The following is a 17,817-nucleotide window of genomic DNA, read 5'->3' as shown; positions in this document are numbered from 1 at the left end:
TCCCCATCACCCCACACACACACACACACACACACACACACACACACACAAACAAGATCTACGTTAGATTTACACAAAATTCTGATAAAATATAGACTCAAACATAGACTCTGGTAAAATATTAAAATGAAAAATACAGTCATTTCTGCCCACCTACTTTGTTCTCTTACTGTCATACATATTAATTATATATGCTATCAAACCAATTACACAGTTTTGCAATTTGTTTTATAAAATGTAATATACATTCCTTTTATTTTTTTAATCCAGAAACTTTACTTTTTTTAATGTTCTCACTTTTGTATTTTGTTATTTGGATTCAGCTTACAATATGATGTCATTTTATTTCAGCTCAAAGGACTTGCTTAAGGATTTTGAGACAATTATGCAGGGAAAATGTTCCATCAGTCTTTGTTTACACATAAAAGTCTTTACTTCATTTTTGAAGAATTCTTTTACTGGAAATTAGCTTTTGCCCAGCATCTTGTTTTTCTTTTATCACTGGATACATTCTTCTCTTCATTACTTCTGGCAAGAATCAAGAGAGTCAGATTTTCATAGAATAATTGCTTCCCTGTATGTAATGAATTGTTTTCTTTTTGATGCTACTGTGCTAATTGAGACCTGGAGAAGATGTGAAAAGAAGGCAAGAAGCCACCAAATGCATTGTACTTTCTTGAACTTGAACTTGGCTAGATTTTTTAATTAATTATTGATTCTCAAGTGTATATATATATATATATATATATATATATATATATATATATATATATATATATTTTTTTTTTTTCTTTTCCAGTAACCTTAAATGGTTGAAGTTGGCAATTTTATTATGTTTTAGCATTGCTTTTGGGCAGAAAATTGAGGGTGATGTCCTCACAGATCCATGATGGAATATTCAACCGATTAATTTTGTTTTAAGAAACAAGGACTTGATACTGCTTATCTCTTTTAGTTCTAAATTTTACTTTAGTATTAATATAGCCATCTGAGCTCTCTTTAGATCAGTGTAATCACAAAAACTCTTCTCTTTTCAATTGGTCCTAAACATTTTTTTTGTCTTTTTATTTAATGTGGGATTCTTGCATACATCAGATGGTTTTGTTTTACTTTTGATCCATTCTTACAATAATTGTAGTGTTCAGGATAATTACACACTTACATTTAATTCACTTTTTAATATAGTTAGGTTTAAAACAAACACTCTTATTTATTTTTTATTTGTCCCATTTGTTTCCTTTTTCCATTTTTTGATATTTTCAGTCATTTTTATTAACTTAATATACTTTTATTACCCATCTTCTTTTTATTTGTCTTATTATCTATACTGTGATATAATTTGTTTCTTTGAGTTTTTAGTTCTCAGTTAACTTTAAGTTATCAGTCTTCTTTTAGTTGATAATATACCACATCACATGTAGTATTATAAACTTACAATACCATGCTTATTTCTATAACTATTTCTTATTGAAATGTTTTGCTATTTTTTTTGCTAATTATCTTGGAAATAAATTTTAATTAAAAATATTATATTTAGCTAGGTTCAATTGCACATTCCTGAATCCCAGTGACTCAGTAGGTTCAGCAACTTAATGAGACCCCATATCAAAATAAAAAAAAAAAAAACAGTTGGATATGTTGTTCAGTGGCAATGATGTCCTGGGTTTAATCCCCAGTAGCACACAAACATACACACACACACACACACACACACACACACACACACACACACACATAGGATAGAGGGGAGAGAAAGAGAGAGAGGGATGGGGATGATTTTGAGTGATCTTTATTCATGAAGACCTAGATTCTCAATTGGTATAGTTCTCCTTTCTGCCAGAAGTACTCCCCTTACATTTCTTGTCTGCTTGTGATATTCTTTTAGCTTTTTTAGGTCTAAAATAAGGTGTTTCCTTCTCCTTCATTTTTTAAAAATTAGTTTTGGTCTGTAGAGAATTCTAGATGTACAATATTTTTCTTTATTTCCTTGAAGCTGTTACTCCCAGGCCTTTGTGTTTGGATTGTTTTCAACACTGCATTTGCTCACCCTCTCATCTTATTTTTCTACATGGACTGTGCTTTTCCCTAACATTTTGCTTCTAAAATATTTTTATCATTGGATTTAAGTTATCTTGTTATGAAGTATATAGGTATAATTTTCTTCATTCATCTTATAATTAGAGTTTATTGATCATTTTTGATCTGTGAATTTTTAGCAGCTCTCCAATTTGGCAAAATATTTGATAGATTATTTCAAAGGCATTTTTCTGCCCCACCTTTTAGAGACTCCAAGTATCATGCATGTTAGATCACAAGCCACAAATTACCAATTCTCTATTTTTTAAAAAGATTTTTAAGTTTTGTTAGTTTCAATTGCTCTGTCTTCAAAATCATTAACATATTTTTCTTCATTAGCTGTTATTTATCAAATCCAATTTCTTTCTTTTATTATAATTTTCATCTGAAGAAGTCAGATTTTTGTCTCTTTAACATCTCTTCTAGATTTCTGCTAAACACATTTCTTTTTTCCCCTAGATTACTGTGTTTATGCTATATACTTGTAATAATTTTTATGTCCTTGTCTGCTAATTTTATCAAGTGTGTTACTTCTCAGTCTGTTTCATGTGACTGACATTCTCTTCCTTAATTATTATTTTCTGCTGATCAAAGTTTGGATCTTTAATGACTCCCAAAGGCCCATGTAGTAAAGAATTGATCCCCAGGAAGGCACTATTGGGAGGTGGAGAAACTTTTAAGAGGTAGAGCTTAATGAGAGGTCTTTTGGTCTTTGGGAGTTTGCCCTTTAAGTGGACTGTGGGACTCTACTCCATTCCTTGATTAATTTTTTATCTCTGGCCATGAAGTGAGCAGTTTTGCTGTATAACATTCTCCCTGCCACTGCTATCTACCACCACACCACACCAGAGGCCTAAAAGTAATGGATCCAAAACATAAGCCAAAATCAACCTTTTCTATTTATAAATTGATTATTCCAGGCATTTGTTATAGTGACAGAAAGTTGATGAACACCTTGCTTTACATGAGTGACAGTCTTTGTTTAGATTCCAAGGGTGAGATGTGAGACTTACTTGCTTGAGAACTGTATTTATTCATTTTTATTTGTAAGACCAGTGATATAATCTCTGACCTGGAAATTATCTTCTCCAATATATATCTGCTTTGTACTCTCATATTCATTACAGCCTTGTTCACAATAGTCAAGTTATGAGTCAGTGTAAATGTACATTGAAAGTTAAAAAGATAAAAAAAGTGTGAGAAAAATATATAATTTATAAAATAAACATATAAAATGTCATATAATACATATAAAATATATAATATGTAAATATAATTTTATGTATATATACATATATAGACACAAACATACAAATGAGAATGCAGTGAGAATACCTAAATACACATGCACTAGAGTGTTATTCTGACATGAAACAAAGGAAATTCTGTTAGACATTATGGTAAGCAAAATAAGCTCATCAGAAACCAATTCTGTATTGGTCACTCATGTGTAATCTTAAAACACACACACACACACACACACACACAAACACACATACACACACACACACACACACTTATAAAAACAGAGAATAGAATGGTGATTGCCAAAGTCTTAAGGGTGAGGAAAATGGGGATATGATAGTCAAAGTCCAAACTTTTCAGTTATAAAATGAACAATTTCTAGGGACCTCATGAATAGCTGAATATTGATGGATCTGTTATATATTTTGATTGTGGTAATAGTTATACAATGTATACCTACATAAATCATTCTGTGGTGTCCATTGAAAACATGCTATCTTTATCAACTAAATATTTTTAAAATAAAAATAAAAACATGTAAAATATTTCTCTAAAAATCCTTGAATGTTTTGAAATTTGATTAACCTATTTGGAAAATATTTGGCAATTTTTTGCTCTTTCTTTTATGGTTTGACAAATATTCCTGAAACACATGTAGTCCAGGACTAATTTTTGCAACCATTGAGAAAAAAATCTTCTCTCTATTCAGTGAACTTAGATTTTAGTTTCCTCAAATGAAAGTAATCATTAGTACTCAGCTGAATTCTCATAGGGGACCCTCTGCTGTTCTTCAGAGTTCTCACTGAGCAGTTCTTTTTCACTCCTGCACTCAGCCCAGTGAATTCTAGCCACCTTGACCTTCATGGACTCTAGGATCTATTTTGTTATTGCAGAGAGATTTCTGGACTCCACCTGTTGCCCCCTGTCTCTACATCATTGCCAGGAAACTCTTAGCAATTGCAGTTCTTACTTCTCTAGTTTTCCTTATCCTTTATTGCACAGCGTCCCATATCTTTAGAACAACTTTTTCATATATTTTATATAGTGTCTTAGTTGTTTGAAGTGACTCTTTCTCCATCTTGGCTCTGTGCATGTTTCATCTACTGGTCTGTATACTTAATGTTTGTTAAGCAGGATAAATAAAAAATGATGCATTTTAATGCTTTCTAGTTTGCAAAACTTACTTAGACACATTGTTTTATTTGATTGCACAAAATACATAAACTGCCAATTTTATTATGAAATGGAAAATTGTTTCAAATTTCTCTGTAATTCTTAATCCTGCATTAAACCCTAATAATCATCATCTTGTAAAGTGTAACTAGGGGGAAGTCTGTTGGTCTCTCTAAACTTTAATTATTTTACCCATTGATAGAGAACGTTAGAATTAAGTTGTATAAAATGATTTAAAGGCTGGTCTATAGTTAAACTCAGTAAATTGTAATTATTATTATTAGTAAAATGAACAGATGAGAATATAAAAGTCTAATTGTCAAAAATTGAAAGCCTTGGCTTCTCCTCCCTCAACCCACCTCCTGGTTTAAGAAAGGGGAGAGAGAGTTGACAAATAAAACATCTCAATCCTATTTAAAATATCTATTTGCCTTTGATTGTATAGTTATGAATGTGCTTATTATATTTTCTATACACAACATACTATAAGATTAAATTTAGAATAATCAGATTAAATTTACTACTTTTCTTTGAATATAATATTTGTACCCTATCATAAATGCTTACATTTGAATTATTTTGATAATTTTTGTCAAAATATCATTTTGTCTCATCTAGCCTAGATATTAGATAATAAGACTTTAAGAATCATATAGATGTTTCTACAGGGGTCAAATCTGTGACACTAAATTTTTGGTACCAGATGTGTTCATGGACATTCTTTCAGTGATAACTATACATGATAAGTATACATGACTTCAACTTCTTGACTAGCTGAATACTGAAGTTGAAGTGTGAACTTGATATAGAAGATGTGACTCTTAAGTCATTGACTATTGAGTATTGATGATGGCATCTTATTCATTTAAAAAATTTCACACCTAATATAATTCTGAAGAAGTGTAATATATAAACATGCTGTCCTCCAAAAGATATTATACTTTAAATGTTTTTAAAGGTTTCCAATGCTTAGTTAATGATTTTTTATGCTTTTTCCTAAAAATGAAGAAAAGTTTGAAATTATTGTTTATCCACAGACAGCATAGCAGCATTACAAGAGTATAAATGTCCTTACTCTCAGAGATGACACACCTGTAAGGGACAAAGCTTTCCATGTGTGGCTCAGGCACCTTCCCTCAGAATTCTTTTTCTAAAATTTTGATTTGGGATTCAACTTTAAGTGTTATAAGAGGTAACACACTTCATAAAATCCTGTTAAGTAAGTTATAATTACAGTTCAAATTCCAATAAGGAAAATTCAGCATTGCTAAACTGAGGAATGAAGCTTAAATATACAATTAATATAAGCTTATGTTAAAGGATTTGATGGAATTAATAAACTCTATAACAATAGCTTATTACTTAATCATGAACACAGGCAACAATTTCTTGCTGTCAGTAACTAGAAAGTCAGCCTACCTTCTGTTTATTGCTTTTGAATAGTGTTCTTTCATCAAACAAAACCCAGTAACCAGTGTAAATATGAGGGGCTTGGGTAGTTTTCATGAAAAAATAAAGAAAAAAAAGCACTTGGGATCTTAGAGAATAAAGTTTAAATTTAACCCTCAAATATGAAAAATGCAAATATTTATTCTGAAATATATAATATAAAAGAAACAATATTGGAAAAGGCAAGAGAAAGTACTTTTCTTCCAGATGTCTAAGAAATATGTCCAATGATATGAAGAGAACAAGAAATAATTTCTGGCTTTGGTTAGAAAATCAAGCATGATAACACTGGCTGCTTCAGGACCTGGGCTATTCCTTATCAATACAGGGATAAAATTTATAAACTGAAGTCGTATTAGTGGTTCCACTCAGTGATCTCATTTATTATATTTTTATTATATATTTATTATATTTTCTATGCACAACATACTGTAAGATTAAATTTAGAATAATCAGATTAAATTTACTACTTTTCTTTGAATATAATATTTGTACCCTATCAGAAATGCTTACATTTGAATTATTTTGATAATTTTTTTTACATCAAGCAATTTCTTGATGTAAATTTACTCAAATATGTTGTCTATAAAAAAGCCCCATCATTTTCAGTATATCTGGCATTAATCAAACTCTATATTTTTTACCCTAAAAACTGACCTTTCTGAAGATCAAATAAATATAATGTTATTAATTTACACTATATATTTATCTTGAGTCTCTCTCTCTCTTCATTTCCCTTTCTGTCTCTCTCTCTCTCTCTCTCTGTGAGTATATATATATATACACACACATATATATATATATACACACACATATACATATGGAAATACACACATCTATCTATCTATATATATATATATATATATATATATATATATATATATATATATATTATATATCCAGTATTAGGAATTGAAACTGTGTCTTTGAACATGCTAGGCAAGCATTCCATCCACAGCCCCCAAGACAATATATTTTGTGTATTTTGAAGTTAAATATGATTTTTTTGATCCCATCTTTCTGACTTCATTTAATTTGTATTACCTCCTCATAGGCCTAAATACACATACTACAAATATTTGTATTTCCCAAGTCACATTGAATGTTAGGACTTCAACATACAGATTTGGGGCCAGGGGAGAAGGGCAAACATAAAGTCCTTAACAGAAGCTAAAATATTCATACCCCATTTCTCATCAATCATCAGATGAGTACTTCTTCTGGAAATTTGTTCCCTGGCATTTTGGTCCAGTGCATGGATAAAATAAAGACTTTAATAATCAGAGGAAGCCTCACGTAAGGAAATGCAGTCTGGCAATTGCAAGTGTGTGGAGTACAGACTGAAGTGGTTAAAATGTGGGAATATGAGTGGAATTTCAACAGCAACTGCTTAACCTCTTTAAATAAAATCTTCTGAATAACCTACAATAATTTACCTATGAACTTAGTCATGTGTTTGTGTAACAAGGATGAGTTATTTATTTACTTTTTTTTTTTTTTTGGCTGGAGAGGAGTACCAGGAATTGAACTCAAGGGCACTCAACCACTGAGCTACACAGCCCTGTTTTGTATTTTATTTAGAGGCATGGTTTCACTGAGTTGATTAGCACCTCACTTTTACTGAGGCTGGCTTTGAACTTGTTATCCTCCTGACTCAGCCTCCTGAGCCACTGGATCAGATTTTACTTAATTATTGAATTTTTAAGTTATTTTTTTTTCATGGTTTTAATTTTTATTTTTAATAAATTTATTGGGAATCTTTTAGGGTATATAACATGATGGGATAAAATGCCCATGTAACAAAATTACTACTATGCTGGAATATATTTTATAATTTTATGCTTTTGTAATCATTGGTACTTTCTTACTATTGTGTCAAAATAAGATAACCACAGTTCTTAGAATATAAAATGAGTTTCATATTTAGATTTCCTTATGAGAATACAGGGAGTTATTGCCATTTACTTATAATTTTTAAGAGAGAGAGAATTTTTTAATATTCATTTTTTTATTTTTCAGCAGAGACAACATCTTTATTTGTATGTGGTGCTCAGGATCGAACCCAGGCCACACGCATGCCAGGCGAGCGCACTACTGCTTGAGCCACATCCCCAGCCCATTTACTTATGTTTTAAAAGCATACCTGATTTTTAATTGCATGTTTATTACATTGTGTATTGAATTCACTGACATTTTAAAGTCAGAACTATGGCTTAAGTTCTGCATCTTGCCACCTTGCTCCTGCATAAGATAATATTTTATAGTTATCATTTGAACACTTTTCTTCTTAAAATTTATAGAAACAAATATTAAGCTAGCAATATAAATTCATTTGCTCTTCTTTCTGATACTATTTGTATATATATATATATATATATATATATATATATATATATATATATATAAATTTTACAAAATTTATGCTTTTACATGTATAGTCTCAACATTAAAATAAAAGAGAAGAGTCATTTGCAAATGATGTATTTCAACAAATTTTAAAGATAAAAAGATAAAAAGCAGATGGAGAAAGAGTGAAGGATGGGAAAACTGGAAACAAATGTTTGCCTTGCACACAGGGCAATGACAGCAAAAAGAAAATCATTTTTAATGCTGGATCTGAGTTCAGTATTTACAGGCAGCTGACAGAAAACACATTTGGATAGAAATTGTAGGTAAATTGAAAGATATGTTTGTTAAAATGATGCAAAGAAATGAACTAAATAGAGTTAAAACTCGCAGAAAAATGGATGTGCTCCCTGAAGCTGCATAACCCATATTCACATAGACAACGTAATGTAAGCAGATTATTGACATGCCCTCTCCAAATCAAATTACAGACATAGCAGGGAAAACAAGCTATGTTAGCATTCTGTAACAGAATACAAGTGTTATCCAACCAAAAAATACCTCCATTTAGAGGTAGGCATTGGGAAGAAAGGTCCCTGGAAGGGAAGTGACAATGATAAGTGCGTTTCACAAAGGGGACCTACACTAATCTGTACCAACAAAGTTAGGAACAAATGTATTAGGAGTGTAATAGAAATCCATTCTTTAGTGTATTTTCACAATCTCTCATGAATGACTCCCAAATCATAAGAGGTATAAAAATGAGATTTCTTACCCCACCCCCAATGTATTGGCTGTACAATTTACGTAATCTGAATTCACTTGCTGACAAAATCTGACCAAAATAACATGAAGCTATTGTTTCCTTTTGTTTATCACACTTGCTATGGATATTTATGCTTTCTGTTTCAGAAATGTTTATTGATATTAATTATAGAGCCTGCTCCGAATCTTACAGAAGATGTTACATATTCTATAGTATATAGTGTCTTCATGGTTATGTTTTCATAGTATCTAAATCATTTTGAATTTCAAAATACCTTTAACTTCAAAAGTGTTTGTAACAGGAAAGATAGATAAATATAAGTGATTATGTACTTGCATGGAAAAACAAACACCAAATTTAAATGGAACTTAGCATTTGCAAGGAAAGGAAGGAGAACTTGATACAAGTCATTCATTGGAGATTTATTAAATTGGGTGATGTTCACATTAATTATTATATTAATTTATAATCCTTCTCTCTAATAGTTCCAAATGATAGAAATTACCCCCTAAAAACTTAAGAATATACAGGAATGCCTTTGATTTATGCGTGTTGATTTTATATCCTGCCACTTTGCTATTATTATTATTATTATTATTATTATTATTATTAATATTATTATTAGTAGTAGTATTAGTATTAGTATTAGTATTACAATTCTTAATACACCTCTATACCACAATTTATCATATCTTCGTATACAAGACATGCTGACACCAAATTCACATCTTCATACATGCACTTTGTACAATGATGAGGTTCTCCTTCCACCATCCATGCTATTCCCCCTCTCTCTCCCCTTCCCTGCCACCCCTCCTCCCTATCTAGAGGTAATTTTTCTCCCATTCTCTCCCTCCTTATCTCATCCTGAGTCACCCCCCTTATAACAGAGAAGAGATTCAGCATTTGTTTTTTAGGGGATTGGCTAACTTCACTTAGCATACTCTGCTCTAATGCCATCCATTTCCCTGCAAATGCCATGATCCTATTCTTTTTTTAGTGCTGAGTAATATTCCATTGTGTGTAAATGCCACATTTTTTTTTGTCCATTCATCCACTGAAGGACATCTAGGTTGGCTCCACAGTTTAGCTATTCTGAATTGTTCTACTATAAACATTGATGTGGCTGTGTCCCTGTAGTATGCTGTTTTTAGGTCTTTTGGATATATATGTAAACATACAACTTTTCAAACCTTCTTTACTTATAAAGAGCTTTAAGAACAAACTCTCTAGAGGGGAAAAGAATTAGAAAGGGCCAAGTCTATGCTCAGGATCAGAATTCAAGTGAACTTCATGTTTTTCTTTCTGAGACCTATGACCATTAGTTTCAGTAGACTGAATTTCACCTTCTGTCATATCATAGCTGAAATTCTAAAACTAAAAGGTTTACTGTTTGGGTGTCTATCACCTGACCCTGGTGATAGGATGTGGTTATTTCCATAGTGAGGCATATTCTGCTTTTTTCCCCCTAGAAACAAGAAAAGTGAAATAATGTTAACTCCTGCACAAAGTCATTGCTACAGAGTGGTTTCTACCATTCTTCAATAGCCAGCATATGTTATCCACCTTACAATTGTCCTCTAACGCTTACATCACTTACATAATTTCAGGTGCTCTTGGGCATGGATCTCAGAGGCCAACTCAAGTTATCTTCTCTTTGCTCCAAATTGCAAAAACATCTCCAAATACGTTAGTGTGATCAAGGGAGGTATCATGATCAAAATTGCAGTTGAACTGGGCCTCAGAGTTTTAAATAATAAGAATCGGAAGATAAATTGTTATTCCATGAAGATTGATATGCTAGACATAAAGTCATCAAGAAGGATTCCAGACTGTGTCCAGGGGGAGAATGCAGAAGAGCAGGATGCCTAAATTTACTCATATCATTCCTGAAATTGTAATACACATGTCTCATGAAATATCAAGTTCAAATTATGATAAATGCTAAAATTTTTATTTGATGTCAGCAAACCCTAGAAATGATGTTTTGGAAGAAGCTTGATATTTTTGATGATCAAGGAAAATGACAACAATGACAAGAAAAAAAAAAACTTATACAGAGGTATCTATAACCAAAAGGCTTTAGGGTAAAATTTATGTATATATTAGTAGTATTTAGCCATAATTTGCATTACCTAAGTTTCAGAGAATATATTAACGTATTTCTATGTAGAAGGAGTTTGTATTTTTAAATGGGAGAAATTTTTATTTATTTGCAAATGCACTATATTCTATGTAGCTATAGAGAAACTAAAAACATATTATTAACATAAGACAAAGACACATGCATATCTATAATGAATTACACAGTACCCAGGAATGTCACATTTGCCACTTTCACCTATTCTTATAGAATTCATTTTCATTAAATCATGACAACCTAATAAATCCCATTTTACTATAAAATAACAAAAGCTTTCTCAAAAATAATAAAAATTAATGTTATTCATCGATGTATCTGAAAGACATCAATGTTCATTGTTTTTAAAACTATATTTTAAATTTATTATCAAAGTAATATGTTTAAAATAACTCTGCTGTTCCAAGTCCACTAATAATTGTTAAAAGCAATGACATGCAGCTTACTTTTTGTATATTTCATTATCCACACCTCAAAATAACATGTGTGTATAATATCTTAATTTATGAAAATGAAGTCATTTTTGTATTGTCTTCTGATATGACCAAAAATATTTAAAGTATTTAGACTACCTCATCACCTCCATGTACTCTGGGTATGGTTACATTACTATTCTTAAGTTCTTTTTTTTCCTTTTTTCTAATTTTATTTTTTTTATCTTTCATACATTTGATTCAAGTGAGTTATGAACTTCCATTTTTACCCCAAATACAAATTGCAGAATCACATCAGTTACACATTCACAATGTTTACATAATGCCATATTATTGACTATTGTATTCTGCTGCCTTTCCTATCCCCTACTATCCCCCTCCCCTCCCCTCCCATCTTCCCTCTCTACCTCATCTGTTGTTGTTCAGTTCGCTCCCTTCCCCCCTTCCCCTCACAACCTCATATATGTGATTTTGTATAATGATGAGGGTTTCCTTCCGTTTTCATGCAATTTCCCTTTTCTCTCCTTTTCCCTCCCACCTCATGTCTCTGTTTAATGTTAATCTTTTCCTCCTGCTCTTCCTCCCTGCTCAATTCTTAGTTGCTCTCCTTAAATCAAAGAAGACATTTGGCATTTGTTTTTTAAGGATTGGCTGGCTTCACTTAGCATGATCTGCTCTAATGCCATCCATTTCCCTGCAAATTCCATGATTTTGTCATTTTTTAGTGCAGAGTAATAATCCATTGTGTATAAATGCCACATATTTTTATCCATTCATCTATTGAAGGGCATCTGGTTTGTGAACTGTGCTGCTATGAACATCGATGTGGCAGAATCCCTGTAGTACGCTCCTTTAAGGTCTTCAGGGAATAGTACGAGAAGGGCAATTGCTGGATCAAATGGTGGTTCCATTCCCAGCTTTCCCAGAAATCTCCATACTGCTTTCCAAATTGGCTGCACCAATTTTCAGTCCCACCAGCAATGTACAAGTGTACCCTTTTCCCCACATCCTCACCAGCACTTGTTGTTGTGTGACTTCATAATGGCTGCCAATCTTACTGGAGTGAGATGGTATCTTAGGGGAATGAAACTGGAAATCAATGATTAAAGAAGGAAGGAAAAATTCTACATCACATGGAAAATGAACAATATGTTACTGAATGATCAATGTGTTACAGAAGACATAAAGGAGGAAATCAAAAAATTCTTAGAGATAAATGAAAATACAGACACAACATATTGGAATCTATGGGACACAATGAAAGCAGTTTTAAGAGGGAAATTCATAGCCTGGAGGTCATTCCTAAAAAAAAGAAAAAAACAACAAATAAATGAGCTCACACTTCATCTCAAAGCCCTAGAAAAGGAAGAGAAAAACAACAGCAAATGTTGCAGAAGGAAGAAATAATTGAAATCAGTGTGGAAATCAACAAAATTGAAACAAAAAAAAACTATTGAAACAATTGACAAAACTATAAGTTGGTTCTTCAAAAAAATAAATAAGATCAACAGACTCTTAGCCATGCTAAGGATGAGAAGAAGAGAGAGAACTCAAATTACTAACATATGGGATGAAAAAGGCAATATCACAACAGATGCTACAGAAATACAGAAGACAATTAGAAATTATTTTGAAAACCTATATTCCAATAAAATAGAAGATAGTGAAGACATGGATAAACTTCTTAAGTCATATGATTTGCCCAGATTGAGTCAGGAGGATACACACAATTTGAACAGACCAATATCAATGGATGAAATAGAAGAAGCAATCAAAAGACTACCAACCAAGAAAAGCCCAGGACCGGATGGGTATACAGCGGAGTTTTACAAAACCTTTAAAGAAGAATTAATACCAATACTTTTCAAGTTATTTCAGGAAATAGAAAAAGAGGGAGCTCTTCCAAATTCATTCTATGAGACCAATATCACCCTGATTCTGAAATCAGACAAAGACACCTCAAAGAAAGAAAACTACAGACCAATATCTCTAATGATCCTAGATGCAAAAATCCTCAATAAAATTCTGGTGAATGGGATACAGAAAAACATCAAAAAAATTGTGCACCATGATCAAGTAGGATTCATCCCTGGGATGCAAGGATGGTTCAATATATGGAAATCAATAAATGTTATTCACCACATCAATAGACTCAAAGATAAGAACCATATGATCATCTTGATAGATGCAGAAAAAGCATTCGACAAAGTACAGCTTCCCTTTATGTTCAAAACATTAGAAAAACTAGGGATAACAGGAACTTAATGTTTTATTTTTATGGTTAAGAAACAAGAAGACTACATGTAAACAGATTCCTTGGTCTAGTTTATTTTTGCAAATGGTTTAGGTTTAATTCTGAGAACACAAAAATATGCCAAATCTTAATGTTAGATTTAACATTAATATAGGTACATTGATAGGTGAGAGATCCATCTATTGATAGATGAAGGAAGAAAGCAAAAGAAAAGAAGGAAGGAAAGAAGATACTAATAAGCAAGAAAGCAAAAGAAAAGAAGGAAGGAAAGAAGATACTAATAACCATTGTCCAATAATAATTTTCATGGTTCCTTTTTTAAAATTTTCGGTACCCAATTGTTCTTATAATTCAGGCTTCTTTTAGTTGTTTTCAACTAATTTATTTCTCATTTTCTCTATTTGCCAGATCATGAAGGTAAATACTATCCAGCCTCTATTTTCTCTTGGTAATTTAACAAAGCCATTATCTTTGTGGTTCTGTCTTTTGAACAGGTCTCTATCTCTTTCTAATAGAGCTGATCTAGATCAATTCCTCTTTTTCAAAATTACAAAATCTTTTTGCATGCATATTTTATTTTGAAGCAAGGACACTTGAAATAATTATTTTGAGGCAAGGTGTTATATAAAGTGAACAATAACTACATATCTTCAATTATCTAAAATTCACACCTACATATATTACTCTAAATAATTACCAAAATGAAGTGCAGATTAGATTATCATGTAGCATCTGATGGCTGCCCTTAAGCTGCAAAGCATGTTTTCAGAAATAATTTCCTGCAACATTCCTCACTGTATTTGCAGACTGAGTTGATCCCTTCCCTGCTGTTCTCTGATCTGCTGCTGGGTTACTAACAGACCCAACAGACAGACTGGCTTTTTCTACCTGCTGCTCAGAAACAGATTAACTCACTACAAGCCATATAGGCTAGGAACTTCACAAATTCCTCTCCTTTTGCTTTTGGCTCTTCGGAAAGTTAATGGACAGTTTTCTGGTGGAGAAAAAAAAACCTGGTGGTGTGTGGACTGGGCTGTAATCACCTGCACCCCACACAACTGGCACCCCCATCTGCCTTTCAGCAGCTATTTGTGTAAAGGGAACGGATTACTGCATTTATTTGGTACACTCCTTTGTTGTGAGCCACTGTCATTTGTCTTGACTAGAAAGTCAAACAGTTCAATACCTAATTTATATTTACATAACTTATAATTTTTAGATAAATCTATTGTTAAAAGATGTCTCAGAATGTTGCTATATATATATACAAACATATATATATATATATATATATATATGTTTGTATAGATATAGATATACAGAATATTTATACACACATAAATTTGTATGTATTTATATACAAGTAAGTTCAAACACCTATGCTCATTCCAAAAAACAGTAACAGCAATGATTTAAGATTTAAGGAACAGTGTGATGAAATAACCCATTCAATAATTAGGCAAATAAATGGGCAAAAGAACAAAACAGACACTTTTCAAAACAAGCACAATTAACCAACAACTCTATGAAAAACAAATTTTCAAAATCTTCAGCCATCAGGAAAGATGCAAATCAAAACTACATTAAGATGCTAATTGGCTATCATGGAGAGTATGAATAGCCATAATGGCTGGCAAGAATGTGGGGGTTCTAGTGGGGTGAAGAATCTCTTACACTTTGCTGTTGGGAATGTAAATTTGTTCAAGCAGTATGGAAATCAGTAGGGAGGTTCCTCAGAAACCAATGTAATCTAGCTGTAGCATGCCTCTATCTCTGTCCAAAAGAATTAGACTCAGCATACTTTATACATACATGTATTCCCATGTTTATCACAGCATAATTCATAGTGTCCAAGTTATGAAACCATCAACCAATTAATGGATAAAGAAAATGTGGTATATATACACAATGAAGTTTTATTCAGTCAAAACGAAAAACAAAATTATGTTATTTGTTGGAAAATGAGTGAAAGTGGATCCCATCATGTTAAGCAAAATAAGCCAGACTCAGAAAGACATATGTTATATATTTTCAGTCATATATGGAAGCCTAGATGAAAGAAAAAAAAACATGTCATGAAAGTAGAAGGGAGGTCAGTAGAGGATAAGCTAGTAGAGGATAGGAATCAGGGGAGGGAGGAAAGTGGAGAGAAAAGAAAGGGAGGTGTTTGGGAGAATATAGATTAATTATGTTATATGCCATAATGAAACACAGAACTCTATAAATAATTTGCATAGATATAAAGTTCTGATGGACATGATTCTCCTCCTAAAAGAAAAAAATAACTGTGGTGAGATGGGAAGACCACAGACTGCAAACTTTCCATTCTGGGTTGATGGTGACTTTAGACAAGTACTTTCTCATGCCTTGACTCCCTCTAAAACAGTGTGTGGAAACATGCTGTGAACTGTACTGGAATATTATAATAAAACTCCACTGTTTAATCATAAATACTATGATGAGTGAAATATATTGGATATCCTATCCTGATTGAGCATCCAGGTAACTGAAACCCAGATAGCATCATGTACAGCAGAATTTTCAGATTATCTCTGTAAACTTATGGAATTATTAAGCAAATTTTAAACAATTATTTTTTCTTGCCATTAAAATGCAGGGTAATTTTTTGCACAGAAATAAATAATACAAAATGGATACCTAGAAGTGAGCTACTACCATTGCTATAATTTAAAACAGGTGGCAGTAGATTTGGTATTTTACAGAAATTATAACAGTGTTAGTAGAGACTAAAGAGCTGTAAGGAAGTATATTTGGAAATAGGCAAAAAGTGGCAGATGCTATGTAGTTCCACAATATCTAAGAACCCTGCAATGGTGGTGACATGGACTCATGAACCTAATAAACTAGTATAAGGATTCTTCCAGGCAAGGTGGTGGAAATAAAAGTTTATTTTTAAAAATTTGCTTATGAAAAATATGGAAAGAAGTGAATGAACTAAAGTTACCATGATTCAGTTTAAAAAAAAAACACATAGAAGAAATCTCATAATTGCTAGGTTGGAAAATAAAATTCTTTATCATTCCCATGAACCTTAACACAGGAAAGATGCCAGAGGTAAATTAAAACATAGAACACAATATCAAATTCAGGAATATATTAGTAAAAGCCTTACAGTGGAAGAATAGCTCAAAAGGACATCTATAAAACCTGTTGATGTGAACTGAGGAAGATTAAGGTCATGTCTACAGAGTTTTGAGCTATACACCATGTGCTTTATAGACTCTGTTAGATAAAAGGTATTCTAAGAATCTTAAAGTTATTACATCACCACATGCTTACCCTTAATTCAACATATAAAGAAACTTATCTCAGATATGTAGTTGTGTATTTAATCTAATAGAATAAAACATAACTTGATTCACTATAAATCCACAAGGTTTTAAAAAAAATTTATTAGCTTGAACTAAAGGGACAGAACTACTTCAAAAAGAAAATAGACTTTTAATTCCCCTTGTTTTCCTATGAAGAATACAGGCTGACAAATTTATCTGGCAGCATATACAAGATTATTTTTTATTAAATAGAATAAATGACTCAATATAGCCAATGTTTTCTACCAAAGGTAAGAGAAAAAAATACATATTTACATGGATTTCAGAATTGCTATGAACCAGTGACATCTATGAGTACTATTTCTTCCCTGTTAGAAAAGGGATGCTTAGTACTGTTATTAAGTAAATTTCTTGCGTTTCATAATGGGTATTTAGGAAAATCAGGCAATTAGGTGAGGGGACTTATTTCTCTATGCCATCACATCCAGGAACAAGTACCCAAGGACACCCATTGCTACCTTAACCTGATTTATTTGATGAAATTCTAGATTTACTATATGCTGATGTTATAAGAAGTTGAGGCTCTTTGAAGTCTTACAAGAAGATGAGTAAGAGGAGTGACATGAATTTTTGTGGCCAAA

This window comes from Callospermophilus lateralis, unplaced genomic scaffold (assembly GCF_048772815.1).
Source record: "Callospermophilus lateralis isolate mCalLat2 unplaced genomic scaffold, mCalLat2.hap1 Scaffold_86, whole genome shotgun sequence".
NCBI classification, from domain to species: domain Eukaryota; kingdom Metazoa; phylum Chordata; class Mammalia; order Rodentia; family Sciuridae; genus Callospermophilus; species Callospermophilus lateralis.
Note: the sequence above shows the minus strand (reverse complement) of the source record.